Below are 23094 nucleotides of genomic sequence, written 5' to 3'. Positions count from 1 at the left end.
GGCCTCAGGAAACTTACAATTATGGTGGAAGGGGAGGCAAACACGTCCTTCTTCACATGGCAATGAGGGAATGTGTTCTCTTTCCGGGTCCACAAGGGGGCGTAGTTTTAAGAGCAAGAACTTCCTATCACCATGCCCCCCTCCCATCTCTCTCCATCTGGGAGATTTCATGGTTTATGTTTGAATTTTGTGGCGTGGGAGGAAACTAAGAGTCAATCACTCCAGTGGAAGTTCTAAGGAACTCTTTCATTGGCCAGGGGTCTTAGAGAAGGTGGGATTTCCTCCCAGGTTAAAAGTCCCCTTCTTCCACACCCCTTCAGAATCCATGTTTGGGTCCCCTTTCATCAGCACTCCCTTCGTGGAAGCCATCTTTCTCTCTCCTGGATTTCCCCTCTGGGGTCCCCTTCCACACTCTCTTGTGGAAGCCTGTCTTCCCTTCCTAAACTCCATCTCTCTCTCTCTATTCCCTTCCACTCAGTGTGGAAGCTGCTTTTCTCTCCTGGATTCCATCTTTCTGGATTCTCTCAGTGTGAGAGCTAGCTGTTTCTCTCTCCTTTTTCTCTCTCTAAATAAATCATTTTCTACAAACACTTTTGAGTCCAGCATTTACTACGGGCTGTGCCGTGGTCCCCTCTCTCATTCTTGAGAGGGTAGGAGACCAAAAACTTGGAGAAACGTCCTCTCAGGGGAGCTGAGGGCACCCTGAACCCCTGAACCCCAATATTGCAGCAGCAGCAAGAAGAAGAATGAGTGTCCACTGAAGGGGGAAGCCCTTATAAAACTATCAGATTTTATGAGAATTCACTCACTATCACAAGAACTGAATGGGGGAAACTGCTCCCATGATTCAATTATCTCCACCTTGTCCCTCCCACCATGTGCGGGGATCGTGGAAACTATAATTCAAGATGATATTTGGGTGGGGACACAGCCTAACCATATATCAATATATTTATACATTCATTCAGTGGTTTAAGAATAGTTTTTCTTTGATTATTATTCTTTAATGGAAATTTACCTGATGAAAAGAAAAATTAACCATTGTCAGCTTTAAACAGGAGAATCATAGACAGGGCTGTGATGGAAGGAGAGCCTTCTGAGGAAGAGCTGTTTCGACAGACTTACTGTTTCTGGGGACTGTCCAGTGGTGAGCACATGGTCTCCCTACAATAGGGTTTTTGTGAAGTTTGGGTATTGTTAAAGAAGACTTCCTCAGAAAAGAATGATACAGATTTTGGCTTGTCATTCCTCCTGGAAATTGAAGCTTTCTGGAATAAGCCTATCCATCAGTCCGTGCAAAGCAAATGGCCTTCTCCTGCCATATGGGCCTCATGATAGTTACTGCTTCTCCTCTCTAGGTGCCAAGAACAAACCGAGTGTAAAAACTGAGAGTCTAAAAAAGTTCTGTGACTGGGGAATTTCCATCAAATGTTTTGACTGCTATGCAAAAAGGGCATGATGATGCAATAATCACTTTGTGGGGAGGAGGGAGTACAAGGAGCCCTGGTAATAGAATTTTCATAGCCTAGTGTTCATTTTGTAAAGATGTTTGATGATTGCAGACTAAGGTGACCTAATGCATCTTCCTTACTTTTTGCATATTCTTCCCGCTAGACTTGGGCAGGCAGTTCCCAGGCTGGACACATTTTTCTAGGGACAAGGTTAGCCTGAATATGCCAGTGTTTCTCTGAAGCTGCTGATTCTCTCCTGCCATGACTCAGCCCCTTTAAAATTTTTCTTTAAATATAAGTGTATTTTTATTTTGATTGTAGTTCTAGGTATGTATTTTAAAGATGAATTTGCTTAATTCTTTTTTAATCTTTAAGCCCTGATTTTTAAGTTTAACTCTCAGAGAAGAAATTTATTTCAGAGTTTGGAGAGATGCCTTCCTACAGCCCACAAAAACTGCTAAGAACTCTTATTTTAAAAAATAACCTCTTTTCTTATTCACTGATTAACCTGTTTCTTGAGTGTCAGTTCTTATAATTATTCCTTGGTGTAAAAGATCAGCACTATGGCTGGGCATGGTGGCTCATGCTTGTAATCCCAGCACTTTGGGAGGCCGAGGCGGGTGGATCACAAGGTCAGGAGTTCAAGATCAGCCTGGCCAACATGGTGAAACCCTGTCTCTACTAAAAATAATAATAATATAAAATTAACTGGGCATAGCGACATGTGCCTGTAATCCTAGCTACCAGGGAGGCTGAGGCAGGAGAATTGCTTGAACTAGGGAGGTGGAAGTTGCAGTTAGCCAAGATTGCACCACTGCACTCCAGCCTGGACTCCATTAAATAAATAAATAAATAACAGATTAGAGCTGTAATGAAAAGTTTGAGAAATTTCACTCACATACTCTAGAGGGGAAGCTTGATGTTATTCTTTTATTGGATCTCTTATTTATCATATAAAGATCCTCAGTGGTATAGTGGAAAGCATTCTTAAGGTGAAGTCTGATTATGTTGGTTTTTCATCATTATGTAGTTATTACAAATATCAAACATGAAAACATCAAACATCAAGTGAATGACAGTTTTGCTAATATGAGGAATTAGTTTAAACTCCCTGAGACTCAGAGTTTTAAAAAAATCTGTAAATTAAAGATAATACCCAAACCTGATAACCTCCTAGGGTTTCTGGGAGGAAAAACATAATTAGTCAAAATACTTCATGATTAGAAACATGTCCCATAGTCATATTATTTTAATAATAATTTTTATAATCATAATTGTTAGAATACTTAAATTTTTGTAGGTACATAGTAGGTATGTATATTTATGTGGTATATAAGATATTTTGCTACAATCATATAATATGAAGTAAGTACGTCGTGGAGAATGGGGTATCCATCCCCTCAAGCGTTTATACTTTGAGTGATAAACAATCCAGTTACATTATTTATGTTATTTAAAATTATACAATTAAAGTTATTATTGGCTATAGTCATCCTATTGTGCTATCAAATAGTAGGGCTTACTCTATTTTTTTGTGTCCATAATTCTTAGAATACTCAATTTTTATTTTGTAGACATGTTCTGTGGTGCTGCCTATCTGGGATTAGATTTTGCACTCAAATCCTGCAAAACCTCCTGCAGGATTGGAGTGCTTATTTGTAGCTGCTGGAAGGACTGACACAAGATGACAGCTGTCACTCTCACTTGGGAGTTGTCTCAGTTAATGTCATACCCCACTCAAGGTCATACCTCTTTCCAGAGACAGCCCACATTGATGACTAATTAATCCAGTAATATAAAGGCTTGATCCCCTACCTTCAACCTGGGACACCCGTAAAGAGTCATCCAAACTCTAGAGCTTCACTGGAGGTCAGCTAAAACATTCACTGGAACTTCATCACAGCTCACTCTCTTCCTCTGCCAATCTTTTCTTCTGTTCCTTTGCATGGGTGTTGGCTCCAAGACATTTCCTTAGTTAACATTGTGCAAACTCATCTTCTTGCCAAAGTCTATGTTCTAGAAGACTCAAACTACAAAGCTGAGTACAAGATTCGTGAAAGTGGATGCTGAGAAGGGACTGTAGAGTTTGATGGCCTACTGTCCAGCTGTGTGTGGAAACAGATAGCTCTTGGCACTAACAGTGAATTTTTTTAAATCTTTACTGGTGATGAAATGGGATGCTATACTGATGAAAGTGAATTGTACCATAGTTAGTGCCATGTGTCAGGGATTTGGGAACTACATGGATGGTTGACTTGGGCAGCTGTTGATAATATTGCACTCTGAGAAGAGATAATTCAAAGCTAAGAGAATTAATTGTTGAAAAAAGCCAACTATGAAAGCCAGAGGGCTTCCTTAGCAGCATATAAAGAGGTTCTCACTTCCTTCAGTGGAACAGCAGAGAAAGCAGAAGGCCAACCCCTGCCTTCTCATAAAGTTCAAAGAAGGTTGAACTCTAAAAGAAGGGAGTTCTGCCCAGGAATGGTGGATCACACCTATAATCCCAGCACTTTGGGAGGCTGAAGTGGGCAGATCACCTGAGGTCAGGAGTTTGAGACCAACCTGGCCAACATGGCAAAACCCCTTCTGTACTAAAAATACAAAAATTAGCTGGCATGGTGGCACATGCCTGTAATCTCAGCTACTCAGGAGGCTGAGGCAGGAGAATCTCTTGAACCCAGGAGGCAGAGTTTGTAGTAAGGCGAGACTGTGCCACTGCACTCCAGCCTGGGCAACAGAATGAGACTCTGTCTCAAAAATAAAAAAAAAGCTGGTCTTCTATGCCAAAGTAAAAGCCTTGATCAGAAGAGAACAGAACCCTGCATTTAGGGTGGGAATTATGTGTTGAATGTGCTTGCAAATCTTGTATCCTTAAGTTTCCCTTAGCCTACAGAAATGAAAGGCTGGGACTCCCTTCCTGTTTGAAGAGAATTTGGAGGCCTCACTCTTGGAAGACATCATTTGCTCCCTGGCTACCAGAGCAACAACTAGGTCAAACACAGAGCTATGCAGGGTCTTCCAGTGGAGGAAAGGGAGTAATCCTTGAAGAAAATGGGATTCCTGGACAATATGTACTAGCAGTAGCTAGAAGAGCACATGTGCGACTATATGCTGAGGGTGATAGCCCATGAGGTGGTATGACAGAAATTTAGATAAAAGAGAACTTATCATCAGAGAGTACTCTCTCAGGATACAGAGCTTAGCACCTTGAAAGCACCTGGAGATGTCATGAATGTTCTAAGATGGCTCCACGAATTATAGGAAATGCTGTGATCTGCACCAAGTGAAATGGAAATGCCGGAATTTCTACAGCAGACAACAAAAGAAGGAATTAAAAGGTTCAGAAAAATAGGCTTGCTAGAGAGGATATAATATGTAGTTCTGGAAATTCCACTTGATGACTAGATTCTGTGGATGTGCCTGAAGGACATGCCATTGGCCACAGCCATGAGGAATATGCTGGTGAGAAGGGAGGCAGCATCACTGAGACCAGGGCTGACATCATTACACATGGTACCTTCCATCTGTAACGGGAGATTCCATTACAGAGCTGGGCTCAGAAATGGCAATGAGAATCACAGAATCCTGAAAAAGAAATGAATCCAGATAGCAGCATGTCACCCTCTCAAGCCAAGTGGACCCAATTATCATAATTAGTGGCAGCAAAGGGGACTGACTCAAAAAGAGTTATCAAGATGGTTAACACACCTATAGGCAAAATAGATGGGAAGCCAACAAACTTGTACAATCAATGGAAATCAAGTTGGGTAATCAGGAAGTTATGAGCATTAGTTCAATAAAATGTCACCATCCCTTACCTGGTTTCAGGACCTGAAACAGTTTTCAAATCCAGAAATTATTGACTGAAAGAAAGGCTAGGTCCCCTGTGGGACAGACCGAGCAACACAGGCCAAATCTACCTAGTCATGATCTCCCCAACCCTCCTGCAATGGTGCTTACTGCCATTTGCTGAGGTAATTTTATACTGAGGAAAGAGTAACACCCAAATATTTTGAGGCTTGATGGACAAGGATCTGAGTTGCTTCCTGGAGACTTGAAACTTGTTAGAGTGGGAGCATTTTGTGTATCTGGTCCAGCTTATGATGAGTTCAGTGGGTCCTCGGATGAGCCTGTTATTTATTTTTCCTAGGGCCCAAAGGTACAATAGATACATTTGGTAATTGGTATAATTCTCCACTCAACCCAACTTCATCTTTGGCTTATAAGGTAAAACTATTACAGTTGGAATGGTCAGGTGAAAATCCCTAAAAAGTTCTCCTACCCTCCTTAACAATAATAAATACCATGAAAAAATAATCTTATCTTGAGGTATAGGGCAGAAATGAGTGCCTTTCTTAAAGCCTTAAAGTTGTCCTGATCCCACCATATCTCCATTTAACTTACCAGTTTGGGTCCTGTAAGTACCCGATTGCTCCTAGAGGATGATGACAGATTATTGTAAATTCAACCCAGTGATAGATCAGTTGCAGCCACTGTGCTTGATGACGTATCTTTGCAAGAACAGACAAACACAGCTTCAAGTACATGGTGTCTGACCACTGGTCAGTCATATGTAGTCTTCTTTTTGTCTCTATCCAAAAAGAGGACAGAAAGTGTTTGTATTTACTTTAAATGGAGATTAGTATTTGCCATTTTGTTCCAATGTTATGTCACCTCTTCTTCCAGTTGTCAAATATTGACCAGATGAGCATCCTGTAGAATATTACACTGGTCTCTATAATGATAATATGTGAAAGAGAGTGGGTAAGCAAGGAACTGCTAGCATGGAAACTCTGTAAGGACTCATTCTCCAGAGAATGAGTAATCAAGCCCGCAAACATTCAGCGAGCCTACACATTCTCCACACCAGCACATCTCCTCAAAAACGAAGGACAAATTATTCATTTTGAGACTTCTACCATAAAGAAGAAAGGCCAGTGCATGAAGGCCTGTTTGGATGCTAGCTGCAGCATATTCCACACTTGAGACCACTGCTCTGACCTGTGTCTACATAGCGGGTAACACAAAAGGCTGCCAAATTTGAGTTAGGCTCAGGGCAAGAAAGGATTCACTAACAATCATTGAACAGGCTTATGTTGAAAAACACCATTAAATGCAGAAAATGCAAAGCTTTGACAGCAAAATGTGGGTGAGGCTGCTCTGCAACATGGGCTAGGTGAGCGGGCAGGCCCTCACCTAGCCCACGTAGTGTGAGAGATACTGGTGGAGGAAACATACCACAGGGAGTTTGTAAGCCCCTGCTGGGGAAACTGCAACGAAAGTGCATGGGGCTTTGGAGCAAAAAAGAAGCAGAGAAACACATTTTTTTGAAAATCACTTTCATCATATATCTGGGCCTTCGTAGAATAGCAAACCTGACCATGGGCACCAAGTGCTCGTGTGGACAGAACTATCCATTATCAGCTAGGTTTGTTCAGACCCACTAAGTCCGGGTAAGGCAGATCTACCAGCTAACTTTTCATAGGATAGGAGAATGTTTATCTGGTTTATCTGGGATGAATCATAGACATTATCAGGGGCACAAGCAAGTGGGATGAGCATGTGGGCTGGACATCTACTTCTCCACCAGTATTGGCTCAGTGCCTCTCTTTCAGCCTGCATTGGTGGTAACATGGGAAAGCCTTTATACAAGCTGCTAGAAGTGGAAAAAGCCCAAGCAAAGTTCACAGGAGGCTTAGCTGAAAATGGACACTGGCTGCACTACAGTAACAACTCAGGCATGTTCTTAGGTAGAGCTTCAGGGAGTGCACCTGGTATTCTTTATGGCTCAAGGATAAAACATTCACAAACACATGAGTGGAAGTTCATGCCTTAGTTGACTGCCCTGGATCCTGAAAGGAGAAAGATTAGAAGACTGGGAACCAAGAGAACTGGGAGTAGAGGCATGTGGGTGGACCTTTGATATGAACACCAATTGTGAAAATTGTCATATTGCCTATAAATACCCACCAGAGAGTATACACCCTGGGGGAGGCATGGGACAACCAAATAGAGAGTTGAAATCAGCCAGCTTCTGTTCTTACTCCAGTGCCAACACACAGATGCATGAAATGAATAGTCATGACTGCAGTTGTGGAAGTTCTGCATGGGCCCAATAGCCCTTAAGAAGTTTGACTAAGCTGACAATGCATTCTCAAACTGCCAGGAGCAGAGACCAATGTTGAGCCACCAAAACAGTTGAGACACCAATAGCAGCCCTTGGGAAGACCAATATCCACTTGTATCATGTCGACTACATTTGAATCCTCCTACCCTGGAAGGAACAGTGGTTCATTTTTACAGCGATAGACATGTATTCTAGGTATGAGTGGTTTGCCTTTCCTGCCTGCAGGGCTCCCACCAGCATCCCTAGCAGGGGCTGACAGAATGTTTGATTCCCAAGAAAAAATCCCACTGCATCAGACCAATGGATACACTTTCCAGGAAAGGAAGTACAGATGGGAATCCATGACTGAAGAATTCACGGTTTGTAGTGTGTGTTACAATACCCAGTAATGCCAGACAATAGAATAGAAGAACAATTTATTGAAGACAGAGTTGAAAGACTAAATCCAAGGTAAAACTTTACCAGGATGGGGCTCCATTTTCTGGAATGAAAATTATTTTAAATAAAAAAACCTTTTAATGGTGCTGTGTTTCCAATAGGTGGAATATATAGATTCAGGAAACAAATGTGGAGGAAGAAGGGGTTAACTTTGCTAGCCATCATTCACATTGATCTACTTGGGAAATTTGTGCCTCCCATCCCTGTGAGTTTAGAGATCCTTGTTCTCAAAGGGGGAGCATTTCTTTCAGGTGACACAGCCAAAGTCCCTGTAAACTATAAGCTAAAGCTGCTCTCTGGGCACTTTGGGCTACTTGTACCAAAGAATAGCAAACAAGAAGATGCATTTTCATTTTAGCAGAGAGAACGGATTCTCATCAGTGGAGGAGATAGGGCTGCTGTTACACATGGGGGGTGGAGGAGTACATCTTGCACCCGAGTGATCCCCGTGCATACTTCTTCATACTCCTTTGTCTTACATTGACTATAAATAGACAAGTGTAACAACCCCAGTCAGAGAAGTCATGGTTATTAGATCCCAGGGATGGGAGGTGAGTCACACCATCAGCTGAATTATTGAGACCAGAGGAAAGGCTAGCTGTGGGTGGGAGGAATCTGGACTGGACAGTAAAGGAGGGACACAATGAGTCAGCTGTGGCCCTGACATCAACTCCAGCCCTGGTGGATATGGTTCTCACTGGCCTTCTTCTTCTTAGCTTCACCTAGGAAGGTAGGGACCCTGGAATTCTGGAGAAGCTGCTCCCAGAACCTGCAGGAAGAATTGATCCATATGGTGCTAGGTAGCTGAGTTAATGGTGATATATGCCATCCTGACGTCTTTTCGGGAATGAAGGACTTCCTCCTCAGCTTCTGAGAGTGCTGTCCCAAGATGGTGCTCAGTGGTCAGTCCCCATTTAGAGTTGCTTTAGCTGAATAAACCTGACTCAGTCAAGGTCACTTTCCTCTTTCCAGGGACAGCTTAGGTCCAGTGACTGTCAATTAGGAGGTATAATGGCCCTTCCCCTTGCCACAACTGGGGACAACAATTCTGGATTGTTGCTATGGGCTGACTGAGGCTGAGGGTGGGCTTGCATTGGGTTCTGCTGCTTCTTCTGTGTAATCCTGTTTTTATTCACATAAAAACTACTCTGAGGTAATGTTTTAGATATGCAGAATGGAAGTTAATTAAAATTTGTATTAATCAGATGGTGCCCCATGGAGAATACTCCAATACTGTGTTGTCTAAATTTTTGGCCTAGCAAGGAAAATAGAACTAGGACAGAATTAACATTCACATTATTTTTATTTCATTAAATGTCTTTGGAGCAAGAAGTCTATGAGAATAAAAAAGCTGCTTCATTCTCCCTACTGAACCATTTTATAAAGGGGCAAGATTGGGAATTAGGGGCAGAGAGGGAACAAGAATGAAATCATACTAATGCCATTTAATATGAAAAAATGTATAGTTAGAATTTTGATAAATTTGTCACTTCTGATTTCAAAAATTAGTCTTCACAGAAAAATTGTTAGTGATATTTGAAGAAGGTTATTGCATCATTTCAAAAATAAACATGGGAAGTTATTTTAGATGCTGTGCCACCATATAAGAGTCCATTTTTGCAGACAGAGAGCAGTGGCATTCTGTATGATTCAGTGTGCCCAGAAGGGATGACAGGAAGAAAGGAGTTTATTGATGGACCAGTGGTTTTCAAAGTGAAGCCCCCAGAGCAGCAGCAGTAGCAGCAGCAGCAGCATCTGACAACTTGTTAGAAATGCCCCACCACCCCTTCTGTACCTGGCCTACATTCCCCAAACCCTAACCTATCAAAAATACGGTCCCGTGAATCTCATTGACTTTGGCTGTCAGTTTCTAAAGTTTCTTGTTTTTTGTTTTTTAATTCCAGATTGTTGTAGTGTTGTGAGAAGAACTACTGTCTCAGATCTTGGGAATGTAGCTTCTATCTGTTCAGTGCCTGTGGCTTCCAGAAAACCGGAAGCTCTTTGCCTCAGCTACAGTTAGTTTGTAGTTCATGGTATCAGTTGAGGTTTACACTGCTGGGTTTCTCCCCAGAGACCAGATGGTAGAAGATATGACAGGAGGAAAGGAAATGTGGGGTTGGAAATGCACGTTATAATCTTTCTTTAAACAATTGCATCTTGTTTGTCCGTGCATCCTCTTGAAACTTAGTTAATTTTTTTGTGATAAGAATGGTAAACAAAATCTTTCTGGGACAAATATTTTAATCACATTTAATCAAATATAATCAAATTTTTGGTCTTTTAACCAAAACTTTTTACAAACATGTTTCTGTTGGAAATTAACTAGAATAATACCTGGTGCAAGGAGTCTACAGATATCTCCTGACTTACTGAGTGGTCTAAATCCGTTTTCTTCTACTAATTAGACCAGCTGCATACAATCTGGATTAAAAATTACCAAACTGAACTTAAATTCTGTGAGGAAATAGAGCAGGCACAGAAAATAAATTTGTCACTTCTGATTTCAAAAATTAGTCTTTGTAGAAAAATGCTTCTTCTCCCATTTTCTTTGTCTTCATAAAAATTTTGAAGTTTAAAAAAAATTCTCTATCCAAGCCATTTCTAGTCATTACTTATTTGTTAGATAATCTACATTGTGTGAGAAATACAGGCATTAAAACACATGCATCTGTCACATAAAATAATATTGTAAAGGTGAAAGCCATTATGTCTTCATTGAGTTTCATACACTAGCACACTAATAGTAAGATAGCATGTTAATTAATCACCAACATTAATTGAATAATTAAAAACCTAAGTCATTATAATCTTTTATTCCCAAAGCCACTTAGCATCACTTAAGAATAGAAAAATGGCTAATTGAACATAATTAAATATATACTATTAAACCTTTTAGGTTTTTCCCACCTTCTTTTTAAAAGTCATGCTTATTCTAGTGAGCAACTAGGTATAAGGTTGATTTTAATCTAAATATGATTGGCTTAGCAAGGGAAATAGAACTAGGGCAGAATCAACATTCACATTTTCTTTCATTAAATGTCTTTGGCTGCTTTTAATCTAAATATAATTATAAGGTTTATTTTAATGTATATTAATATGTATAAGGTTGATTTTAATCTAAATATGATTTCTCAATTCTTAGTTTGATTAGTGGTTGGTTCTCTGTATACATAGAGCTGGCCACTAAGAATACATGTTGTTTTCACTAGGAAAATGAGTAAGAAATGAGGTTCAAGGTCTCTGTCATCATAATCAGTATATTTCATTCAGTTCCATCTTATTCATGTGTCCATGCAGCCAATAGTCAATTTCTACCTGGTCCTTGAAACTTTTCATGATCACCCAACCCCACATGATCCCCTGCTTTCTCTGTACACTTGTGTGTACTATTTAGTTGACACTGATTATATACTGCCTTGAATTTCGTATCTATTATGTTTTGTCTGAAAGCTGAATTGCAGGCCTTCTGAAGAAAGAAAACTCTCTTCTAACATATCCATATTAGTGTATCATTTGCAAGGGGGCACCGATAAGGCTACTAATGGATTTCTCAACAGAAACCTCACAGGCCAGGAGAGAGTTAAATGATAGAGTTCAAATTCTAAATGATAAGTAACTACCAACCAAGAATACTTTACTTAGCAATACTTCACTTTCCTTCTGAAGGAGGGTGAAACAGAGACTTCCCAGACAAACAAAAACTAAGAGAGTTCACCACCATTGGACCTACTTTACAGAAAATGTTAAAGGGAGTTTTTCAAGCCAGAAAGAAAGGCTACTAATTATTAGGTTGGTGGTAAAGTAATTGCAATTCTTGCCACTACTTTTAATGTCAAAACTGCAATTACTTTTGCAACAACCTAATAGTAACATGAAAACATATGAAAGTATAAAACTCACTGATAAATGTAACTATATAATCAAATTCATAATACTCTAATAGTAACCTAAACATTAGAACCATAGCATTTTGTATAGCATTACAAAAATATACAGCTTCCTACTCACTTATGTAAATATTTATTATTTTAATGTACTCTACTCATAACTTCCCTCAAAGATTTCCTCATATCAAGAACAACAAAATGTTTTCCCAAGAATCTCAGAAGTCATGCAATTCAGCAGTGTTCCAGAGAATGTTATTCTCTAAGGCATGCTTGAAATGAAAGCTATAAAAAGAGAAAAGAGACTATTACAGAATTAAGCAGAAGTAAATAGTGCCACATCTCCAAATACTGTATACATAAGTAAAGAAAGCCAGATGGTCCTCTTCATTAAAAAGATATGAAATTTGATACCAACATGCGGAAAAAAATTTGGTTGTCAGCTTTTCTTCAATTCTAAACTTCACTTTAGATTTCAGGTTAAATTGATTTTCCTGGAAAATTCTTCAGACTTTTTAATGATTCTATAGGGTTTAATTTTGGGGAGGATCAAGCTACTATTGTCCTTGTATGTGTCATGCCTTCCTGACTTTGGAATATTCCATGCTCTCCCTTTTTGAAAGTTTCTATTTTTTAAGTTTATATAAATCTGTATTTAAAAATCTTTCATGTCTTATTTCTGTATTTTTCTCAGCCTCTAAAGATAGAGTTCCATGCTTCTCTGTTTCTGCTTCTTTTTTCTCCTTCTGGACTCACTGTGCTGTCTTTTCTTATTGTTTGTGTATTCTCTTGCTGTTAATGACTTAAGATATTATTTAATATATTATTGACTTTATTGCTTAATGTTAATGTCATATAAAATTATTGTTAAAATTTTGCTATTGAGGTTAGGTATTGTGTTCTTCTTATAAGGTGAGAATTAGTATAAAAGTATAAATGTTCTGTCACGACCTTATCTACACTGGCTGCTTAATGTATGATACTCATAACTCTCACATTGAGAATTAAATTGTGTAAGTATTCCCAGAGGCAATGTACTTGTGGAGGATTTAGTAACTAAATATTCATGGGTCCCTAGGCAAGCAGTGCATGGGCTTCAGGGAACCCAGAAACCCTCTGAAAAGCAGATTTTCAGTGTCTGAAATACGACAAATGTTTGTAATTCTTGAGAAATCCAATGATGCTAAGTATATAGAAACTTTCTGCTCACAAGACAATAGACTGTATCTAAATTTATTCTCAATTATTTGGGATATGCATCCTTTTGCAGTTCTGTCACTCAATCTTTGTGATACCACATACCACTCTTAAAGTCTGGTTATTGGCATTTGGGGATATTTCCCTCAGTTCTTGAGGGGAATGTCATTTCTTCATTTCAAAATTTACACCAAGGCAAGTAATTAAAGTTATTAAAATGAGTTAGAGCTGCAAATTTTAAAAGCTCACTGCAGAGAACTTCACGGCATAAGTATTTCCAGAAGTGGTTCAGCTGTGTAGTGGTTTGTAACCCAACGTCCTTGTGCCCCTAAGGATCAGTGTATGGGCTTCATGGGGTCCAGAAACCCTCTGAAATATTGAGTATTTGTGCATCTGTTCATTTTTTTCTAGATAACAAGTTGATCATTTTGTCACATTCACCATAAGATTAAGAATCATAACCTTGAAGGGAGGCAGCCTAGGAAACTTGCATGGAGACATTAGTGTGAAAACCTGTGTTAATTCATTAACAAAGATCTAGCCAATAGAGACTCAGAGGAATCTGGGTGCCAGAGCCATTTACCTTACGAAATCCAGTATTTCCAAATGTATAAGGTGAGGGTGTGATGGTATAGACAGTTCCAGATCTTATTATTTCCCATTTTGTGGACACCTATCAGCACCCAAATGTGGCATTTCTTTTTAAATGGACTCAGTCATGTACAGAACCACAGTCAAGGGAGGCACAGAGGAAAGAAATAATTGTTATCCTTCTTTCTACCAAAGCCAGTTCAGAGAGGACACACTGAACTTAGGAAAGATTTCTGGACAGAGATTGCTGGTGCATTTGTATCAGATTTGTGGGAAGATTCTCTAAGAGTGTTCAAGATGTTCAAGAATCCAATCTTCAGGCAATGGGAAGTAGTGAAAGTTTTGTCTGGATATTAATTGGTTATGCATTCAATAGGAAATAAGGGTCCAGTGAAACTCTTTTGGCTATCTCTTGGTATTCTGGATTTTTTCCAGCTCAGTACAATCAGTAAGAGCCAAAATACCATCTTTCCTGGAAAAGAAAAGCATTATATTTATAGGCCTTAGAACACTGGGGTTTTGAAGGCTGAATAAAGTACTCTCATGGTGTCTGCTGTGTTTTTCTCCTCTTCTCTTTCTTTTTTTTCTGATTCTCCTCTTTCTACCCCTCTTTTTTTCTGAAATGGAAATACTGACTAGGACCCTGAATTTTCACAGTAATGTTACAGGATGGTTACTCCGAGAATTTATCCTGTTCAAACTCCTACCACTGTGTGAATTTATTCTAGAACATTTAAAGACATGATTGTTTTAAGATTTGCTTAAACACCACCAAAGGGACTGATATGTTACTAGCTTAGCAGGGCTTTGGGGGTTTGGAGGTAGCTGTGCAGGGGATTGGGGAAGAGTTTGGGGCATCAGATTCAAAATCTCCCAGGCTGGTTAGATGAATACAGGCAGGCTGGCACACTGCTTCACTTGGAGTTGGCAAGTGTCCTTCAGCTGACCATGGACCAAAGAGCTATTACATTTCTCATTCTCCTCCAAGAAGTACACACTAGTCTCCAAAAGAAGTATAAGTTGCCCTTTCACTGATTTATTTCTAAGTGTCCTGAACCAAAGCAGAGTCCATGTATCTGGAATTAAGTCCTGGTAGAACATAGGTTCTCCCGTGGTGAGTCTTCCTTCAGAGGGTGACTCAGGTGGATGCCTCTCCTTCCATGATGCTAGCCTTCTCCTGACAATCCTTCTCATTGCCCCTCCCATGCAATCCTCTTTAACCCTTCACTATTTAGTGTTTCTGCCATCTCTGTCTGGACACACCAAACTCTCTGGAGTCATTGCTCAGTCCCATGTGTCATTCCAGTCTAGTTCTTGGGCAGCTTGACTGGAGGTCAGTAGAGCTTTGTCTGCTCTAACAGGTGCTGTCTCCTCATGGCTAAAGAAGCCTTCTGGTCCTAGGGAAGATGGGGTTGAGATAACGGAAGGTTTTCTTGTTCAAACTTTGCCCAATAACAGAACTGTGATCTCATTTCTCTAGAAATTTTTGACACAAATAGTATGGTGTCCATGATAACTGATTTTTTTCTTTCAAAAGTTTCCCAAGTTTACATAAGAAATGTTAGCTGGGCGTGGTAGTTCATGCCTGTAATTCCAGCACTTTGGGAGGTCAGGAAGTCCAGACCTGCCTGACCGATGTGACAAAACCCCGTCTCTACTAAAAATACAAAAGTTAGCTGGGTGCGGTGGCGGACGCCTGTAATCCCAGCTACTCAAGAGGTTGAGGCACGAGAATTACTTCAACCTGGAAGGCAGAGGTTGTAGGTGAGCCGAGATTGCACCACTGCACTCCAGCTTGGGTGACTGAGTAAGACTCTGTCTTGGAAAAAAAAAAGAAATACTTACTCCCAGTGTTTACTCCCCTCTGAAAAATTTGGCCTCATTATGCAAAAAAGGATGATTCCCCCTTTTTTATGCACCCCTCTGCCTCCCATCTCAACATTAATTGACAATGCTTTTGCATTTCTGACAAATGGCATCTTGTATCCAAATTTCTCACTAGTCTTCAAGCTTCACCCTTTTAGCATAGAAAAGGATTTTAGTGCTTCTTACCAAATGAGAAATTATGAGACACAGATTCTTTGGAAGGTATGGCCAATGATGCTGTCAAGTCCTTGATGTATTGGGGTTTTTTAATATCCTTGCCAGAAGGGGTTGGAGTAGGGATATAGCTATTGCTCCCTTTGAAGTATTGGTTTTCAGTTTCTACCTTGTCTAAGGTGGATTTATGGTTTGGGGATTCAAAATCAGGACCAAGTCTTGAATTAAGTTCAGGGCTTGGAGGGAAGCTGTCATGATGTTTAGTGTGATCCAGACATTAGCCAGAATTGTTCTCATGCTACAAATTTCCTCAAAGAAGGATTTGATGTGTTTCACTGGACAATAAACAGTGCCTGGTAATATATTCACATCAACAGGTGAATGCTCTCAGAACCCTTTAAAAATGATAAAAACCTACCTTACCTTACAAATTTCAAGGAGTATGTGATATAATGATCATTTAGGAAGTTAGAAAAAAAGACAGACTAGCAAGAAGGAATGAGTCATAAGTATATAGTGCATCTTGGAAAGGATGACAAAGGAGCTGGCCACACCAGGCAGTGAGTGAAAAAAAATCTGGCATTGAGTATATATATTATAAAATAGGTTATCTTTGTAACTGTGTATAAAACCTATAGAACTTTGCATAATTTAGTTTCCCTTTTTGGTTGATGTTTTAAAATTGATCTTTCAAACAAAAAAATGTTGTAGATAATTCTACATTTTTTCTAATTTTCCCAACTGGCTATGTATGATGATTGTATTGTGAATGAGTCATTGTATTTAACTGAAAACATCTCTGGTATTAAAATTTCATTCTTGTTTCCTAAGAAATTGTATTCAAAGCAGTAGTAACATTTTCTTACAAAAGATAGTCTATAAACTGATGAAGTACATTATTCATATCCCACGATATAATAATCACAAGGCCATTACACATCATAGAACACTATACCCAGTGACAATACCTGTGATGATGAGATAATAGTAGCCATGAGCACTCTAGGGAGGAAGGAGACTGAATCATTGAACAGACATTGTTATCAATAATAATAAACACTTTGAATAAGGTAATATGGTTTTCATCACTATTGCTATTGCACAGACTACAGATTTGTTTTCAAAGTGTAAATTGATGACTACATAAAACTAAGAACACTGCCAACAGAAGTAATAAAATATTTGTAAGTTAATGAATTACAAAAGCCTAGAAAACCAGCCTTTGCTAATTGCTGTAATGCATGGCATGGATATTGACATTTAGTAGGTAACCGCTGAAATGAAATAATGATATTTTCCAAACAGTGATTTGGAGCCTGAATGATTTTGGCATACCCCATTGGAGAGGCATTCGGTCGGTGGGTAGCAGATGGGTGAAGATGGTAGTTGCCTTCTACCTCCGATATCCTATTCAAATCTTAACTTCCTTTGAGTTGTATTTCAAGACTTTCCTTCTCCAGGAAGCTTTCCTTGGCTCCTCAACCCTATGTACTCAGTTCCCACAATGCTTATTATTTGGACCTTTCCTTTCAACCCTTAGGCACCTGCTGCCTGATATTGATGGCCCTTTCCATAAAGATTATGTTTCCTGAAGTCAAAAGCTATGCATTATGGTAATTTTTTATTTTCCAGTGTACACAGAATTATATACATGGCAGACACTCAAAAATTTGGTGAATTGTATGCAAATGATATAATTACAGCATTTTCAACCTTATGATACCATTTAATTCAAGTCCTGGTTTTCCAGATGAGGAAAATGAAGCCAACAGAAGTTAGTTTTTGCTCAAGGTCATATGACTAATATATAATTTGAAAATAATCCAAGCACTTCATTTGCTTAGGATATACGTATTTTATTCATGTTCTTATTAAACCTATTTGTTTAGTGAATAAACTTCCCTTTTTACCAGTGTTGCAGAATTGTATCTCATCCCTACTACTGCTGGGATCAGTGAGGATCTGATATATTTGCTGTTGTTTTTAGAACTCTGATGCTATGATTAATATGTATCAACACATTTGCAAATGCTTTTAAACTTTCTTTTTCTAACTCAATGGTTTTAGGCTTCATTGTCAAGTCTCCATCCTTTGCTGCATTTGGGATGATTGCATCTCTGCTCACAAAGAGCTTTGTTTCTTCCTGGATTTTATTGCTTACCACAATTAGACCAGCATTGTGCTTTGGTGAATAGATATTTATCTTCCCTACAATTCTGGAGCTGTTTGAGGGTGGAGAATCACATAATGATCATCTTGGTTTCTCTATAGCACCTAGCCCAGTTCTTTGAATATACTAGAAATTTCATAAATGCTGACTAAATTATTTTGTCCAGTCTAATGTAATGAAATGATAGTTACATGAGTGTGTTTCTGAAAATCAGGCATTTTGCATGAAAATGCAACCCAGAGCCTATTGCCCGCTATTTGAAGAGGAGAAAGAATATAATATATGACAACACAAAACAACCTACCAATTTCCTAAAATATAACTAAACCCAGTAAAATGTCTAGGTATAAGTAACTACCATGTCAGGAAGTAAAAAGCTTAAATATCACTTTCTGATCACCAATTAATTAGGCTGTTAGTAATGACTGCGTATATAGTAACATGTACAGTTTTTATACCACATCATAAATATGTTTATGAGAAGGTATAGAAATAAACACACATCAATCAATAAAGCTGTTAGGGAAAAAACAAAAAGTCACAATAAAAAGCCACTTTCTTATAATAAACTCTTTGTCATCTGCAGCCTGAAAAAAAACATTGAGAATGAAGCTGGGGAGAAGGATTGAAGCAGTGGTTTGTCAAGGGTTATGGGAGGAGGTGGTACGAGGGGTTGGTGTGCCTGGGTGACTGTATTGGTTCCCCTCAGGCTGCTATAATAGAATAGCATTGACTGGGTGGCTTATAGAAAACAGGAATTTATTGCTCACAGTTCTGGAGGCTGACAAGTCCAGATTCAGTATCTGGTGAAGGTCAGCTTCCGGGTTCATAGATAGTGCCTTCTCACTGTGTCCTTACATGGTGGAAGTGGGGAAGGCACTCTCTAGGACCTCGTTTATAGGATACTAATCCCACTCATGAGGTCTCCATCCTTATGGAGAATCACCTCCCGAGGTTCCATCTCCTAACACCATCATCTTGGGGATTAGGATTTCAACGTGAGAATTTTGGTTGGGGGGACACAAATATTCAGACCATAGCAGCGACAACAAGACAATTTTAGGCAAACTCTCAGAATCAGAGGAACTGATAAAGAGGCGCAATATTCCTGAGGTTATTTGAAAGGCTCCAGAACAGGAGGTTGTGATCAGTCTGCAGGGGAGCAGGTTGAGGATTTAGAATAAAAAATTGCTAAAAGCAAACAACTTTACTCATTTAACAGAAAAAGTTTTAAACAGAATTAGAATTATTGTCATATCACCAATATGTTTCAACATAACGTTTGTCACTGCCTCTGCATGACCCACTGTGCTTTGATCTTCTCTTAGGGTCTCCTCTTAGCACCAGTAACAGCCAAGACAACCACAGCCCCTTTACACTCCGGTGATGCTGTATTTTCATGTAACTTCTATCTGCACATCATGTTGTTAATGATGTATTGAGTTTTGGTGACATTCATATAAAATTTTTCCTTATCATTGTTAACAGAAAAACATTGTTTTGTGTGTGTATGTGTGTGTGTGTGTGTGTATGTGTGTTGAATGATACATGTGTTTTGTCAAGTTTGTATATCAAAATCTAAAAGGGAGTTTACTGAGACATTGCTCATATGAGAGATATAGGTGAAATAAAAGTGTATTAAATACTCAGTCTCAGCTTGCTTTGTTCCATTTCAAGGGGTGTATAATTCTTCCAAAGGAATAAAATTCTCACAGCAAAATGATTTCAAATTAATCAAGTCATTAAAATATTTATTGAGTACATAGAATGTTTATAGCAGAGTCAAAAGAACTGTGGAGTGAATCAGGCAAAAATTTTGAGATAAGACCTGCCTGGAATCAGCTTCGTCACTTCATAGGAAACGATCATTTCTAAAAGCAAGGTGTGGGGTCCACGTAGGAATGGGGGCTTGTGTCACAGAGAGAATAGCTGCATTTGGAAAGAACTGGTGGCATCTTCTGGTGTAGTGGCAGAAATCAAGCGTGAGTATAATCAAGCCTGCACTGTTGTTTAAAAGCAAATTCCCTATTTACAGCTAAAGATATTCTTAGGGAAGTAGGGGAGAGGGTGGATATTTATGTCTGTGAGTTTGACATTCAGTAGTAAGTGATGACTTTACACTGAGTTATTTGTCCTCTGTCCCCCGCCTCTTTGAGGCCTGTAGCAATACAGGGATAGTGCTTTAGCCGGAGGCTTTAAGATAGAGGAAATCTACAGGCTTCATAGTTATGAAGTCTTCTGTCTTCAGCTTCCAGAAAAGGGAAGACAGGAGTTGAAAACTATAAACACACCATAATATTTTGACTGGTTCATTTGAAATCACAGTAACTATGGATTCATGCTGGTTGAACACAACTTTGGACACTTTAATCCTTGCAAGGGACTCTGCCTTAAGACAGCATGAACTGGGTGGGTACAGATTTTCAGAGAACAGGAATTAAACGAAACCATAGCTAGCTAGCACCGACCGTCAGTGGTGAGTGTCTGTAGTTTGCTGCTTAACATCCATTCCCCCTCCCACTTTTTCTTTGGCCACAGTTCACCGTGCTCAGGCACTGGGTGCGTGGCTTGGGCCTCACTGCTCTCTCAAGGGTTGAGTCTGGACTGTCCATCAATGCGTCTCTTTCCTTCAGTCAGAGTGACTGGATCAGGGATAGTCATGTCACACCAATGGACAGAATTAGATGTGAGAAGGTATCTGTGGGAGCAGCCCTGAAGAAGAAGTTCCCTCTTTCTTCTATAAGAAAGAAAGAGGCCGGGCGCGGTGGCTCAAGCCTGTAATCCCAGCACTTTGGGAGGCCAAGGCGGGTGGATCACGAGGTCAAGAGATCGAGACCATCCTGGTCAACATGGTGAAACCCCGTCTCTACTAAAAATACAAAAAACTAGCTGGGCATGGTGGCGCGTGCCTGTAATCCCAGCTACTCAGGAGGCTGAGGCAGGAGAATTGCCTGAACCCAGGAGGCGGAGGTTGCAGTGAGCCGAGATCGCGCCATTGCACTCCAGCCTGGGTAACAAGAGCGAAACTCCGTCTCAAAAAAAAAAAAAAAAAAAAAAGAAAGAAAGAAAGAAAGAAACTCATCTTTTCCTCTTCTTTGAAAAATGTAAGGAAGCAAGGGCCAGAACGAATGTGGCATCTTTTATTGTTACTGTTTTTAGTTTGTGTTGGTTGGTTTTTGTTTTGGCTTCCACAGAAGGAAACTTGGAGCTTCTGAAAAATGGAGTAGATGTATCAGGGTGGGGCAGAGCAGGCTGGGGTGAAGCCGACTCTATGGCAGAGTACAGAGAGAGACCAGGCCCTTGGTGATATTGAGGGGCTACTGGACCAGGCTTTACTGAAGCTGGATCCTATGTCTGCGCTCTCATGTTCAATGAGCCAGTATATTTATTTTTTGTTTAAAACAGGTTGAGTTGGACTTTCTATTACTTGCAACCAGAAGAATATTGATACTGCACCTGATGTTAAGAAAACAAAATTAGTTCTATCCTGCTAACTCCTGGAGCTGACATGGCAGGGATTACAAACTGCTTAGGAATGAGTAAGACATGAGAATAAGTGAGCTATGTTGTTTAATTGCTTCATGACTCATTCCAAGCATTTTAACGTTTAAAATTTTAAGAATACTGGCTAATATCATGACTTTTTCTTCACGTTTATTTGTCTTTATGACCTGTGACAGAAATAATGGCATCTAAATACTTTTAAACAGCCTGTGCTTAGAATACTTGAGATAATTGCTCATAGTGTATTCAGGCTCTGGCATTGTGTCAAGCAGACAACCATAAAGCCAGGTCACTACTGTTGGCGTCATTTATCATGGACCATTTATAATGGGTCTCATACCTTTTAAATGGAATGACCCCTTTTCCCACATTAACTACTTCATCTAGAAGAATTGTGGACTGGTCATGGTGGAGGATGAAGGATATTCCTGACGTTGTCATGTTGTAAATGTCTTGGGCATTGGTTTTTCATTGCTGTGTGTGTACATGCATACATGTGTTCAATGTGGGTGTGGTGGGAACAAGGGGTTCAACTAAATTTGAAGTAAGACATAAAAATTAGCACAAAATGACTGAGAACAGAGTGAAGCAAAGACATCTTATAGCAGTAGAATGACTTACCTTCTGTGTCAATACATCTGAAACTGTCTTGGAAAATCCAAATGAATCCACTGAAAAATTTTAAATTAATGGGAGTTCAAAAAGCACCTGAATCAAGAGAAATGCACAAAAATCAATGCTTTGCTATGCCAGTGACAGCTGGTAAGCAATTGTAATGGGAAAAAAAATTCCATCAACTATAACACCTCCAAAACATTAACTAGTTATGAACCAATATAAAAGGAGTACGTAGGTTCTATATAAAGAAAAGGACAAAAGCTTAAGAATGATATAAAAGAAGATTGGAGTATTTTTTAGCTAGATGGAAGAACTCACTATTTAAAGGTGAGTTTCTTCTCAAATTAACATAACATTAGTCTAATTTATGCTCATATAACTTCATTTCATATTTTCTCCTATAAATTCCTTCTATAATTCTAGGAAGAATTTATAGGAGAAAATAGCTGTTAAAAGAAGGATTATTTTTGTCTAAATATCAGACTTTTTCTCCTTGCCAAGCCCCAAATTAAATAATAGAAGGGAGAGAGGAAGAAAGGAAAGAAGGAAGAAAGGGAGGAAGGAAAGAAAGGAAGGAGAAAGGAAGGGAGGAAGGGAAGAAGGAAGAAAGAAAGGAAGGAGAAAGGAAAGGAGGAAGGAAAGAAGGAAGAAAGAAAAAGAGGGAGGAAGGAAGGAAGACAGGGAGAAAGGAAGGGAGAGAAGATGGAAGAGAGAAGGGGATTGGGGAAGGGAGGAGGAAGGAAGAGAGGAAGAGAGGGAGGAGAAAAGGAATGGAAGAAAGGAAGGAGAAAGGGAGGAAGGAAAGAAGGGAGGAGAGAAGGAAGGAAAGAAAGAAAAGAAGGAAGGAAGAAGGGAAGGAAGGGAGAGAGGAAAGAAGAGAGAAAGGAAGGAAAGAAGGAAAGAAGGGAGGAAGGAGGGGAGGAAAGGAGAGAGGAAAGAAGAGAAAAAGGAAGGAAAGAAGGAAAGAGGGGAGGAAGGAGAGAGGAAGGAAAGAAGGAAAGAGGGGAGGAAGGGAGAGAGGAAGGAAGAAAAGAAGGAAGGAAGAAAAGAAGGGAGAAAGGGAGAAGGAAGAAA

The sequence above is a fragment of the Aotus nancymaae genome, unplaced genomic scaffold (genome assembly GCF_030222135.1).
Source record: "Aotus nancymaae isolate 86718 unplaced genomic scaffold, 86718_ANA_hifiasm-v0.15.2.pri h1tg000040l, whole genome shotgun sequence".
NCBI classification, from domain to species: Eukaryota; Metazoa; Chordata; class Mammalia; order Primates; family Aotidae; genus Aotus; species Aotus nancymaae.
The sequence above is the reverse complement of the archived record's forward strand: the minus strand, read 5'-3'. Positions refer to the sequence as shown.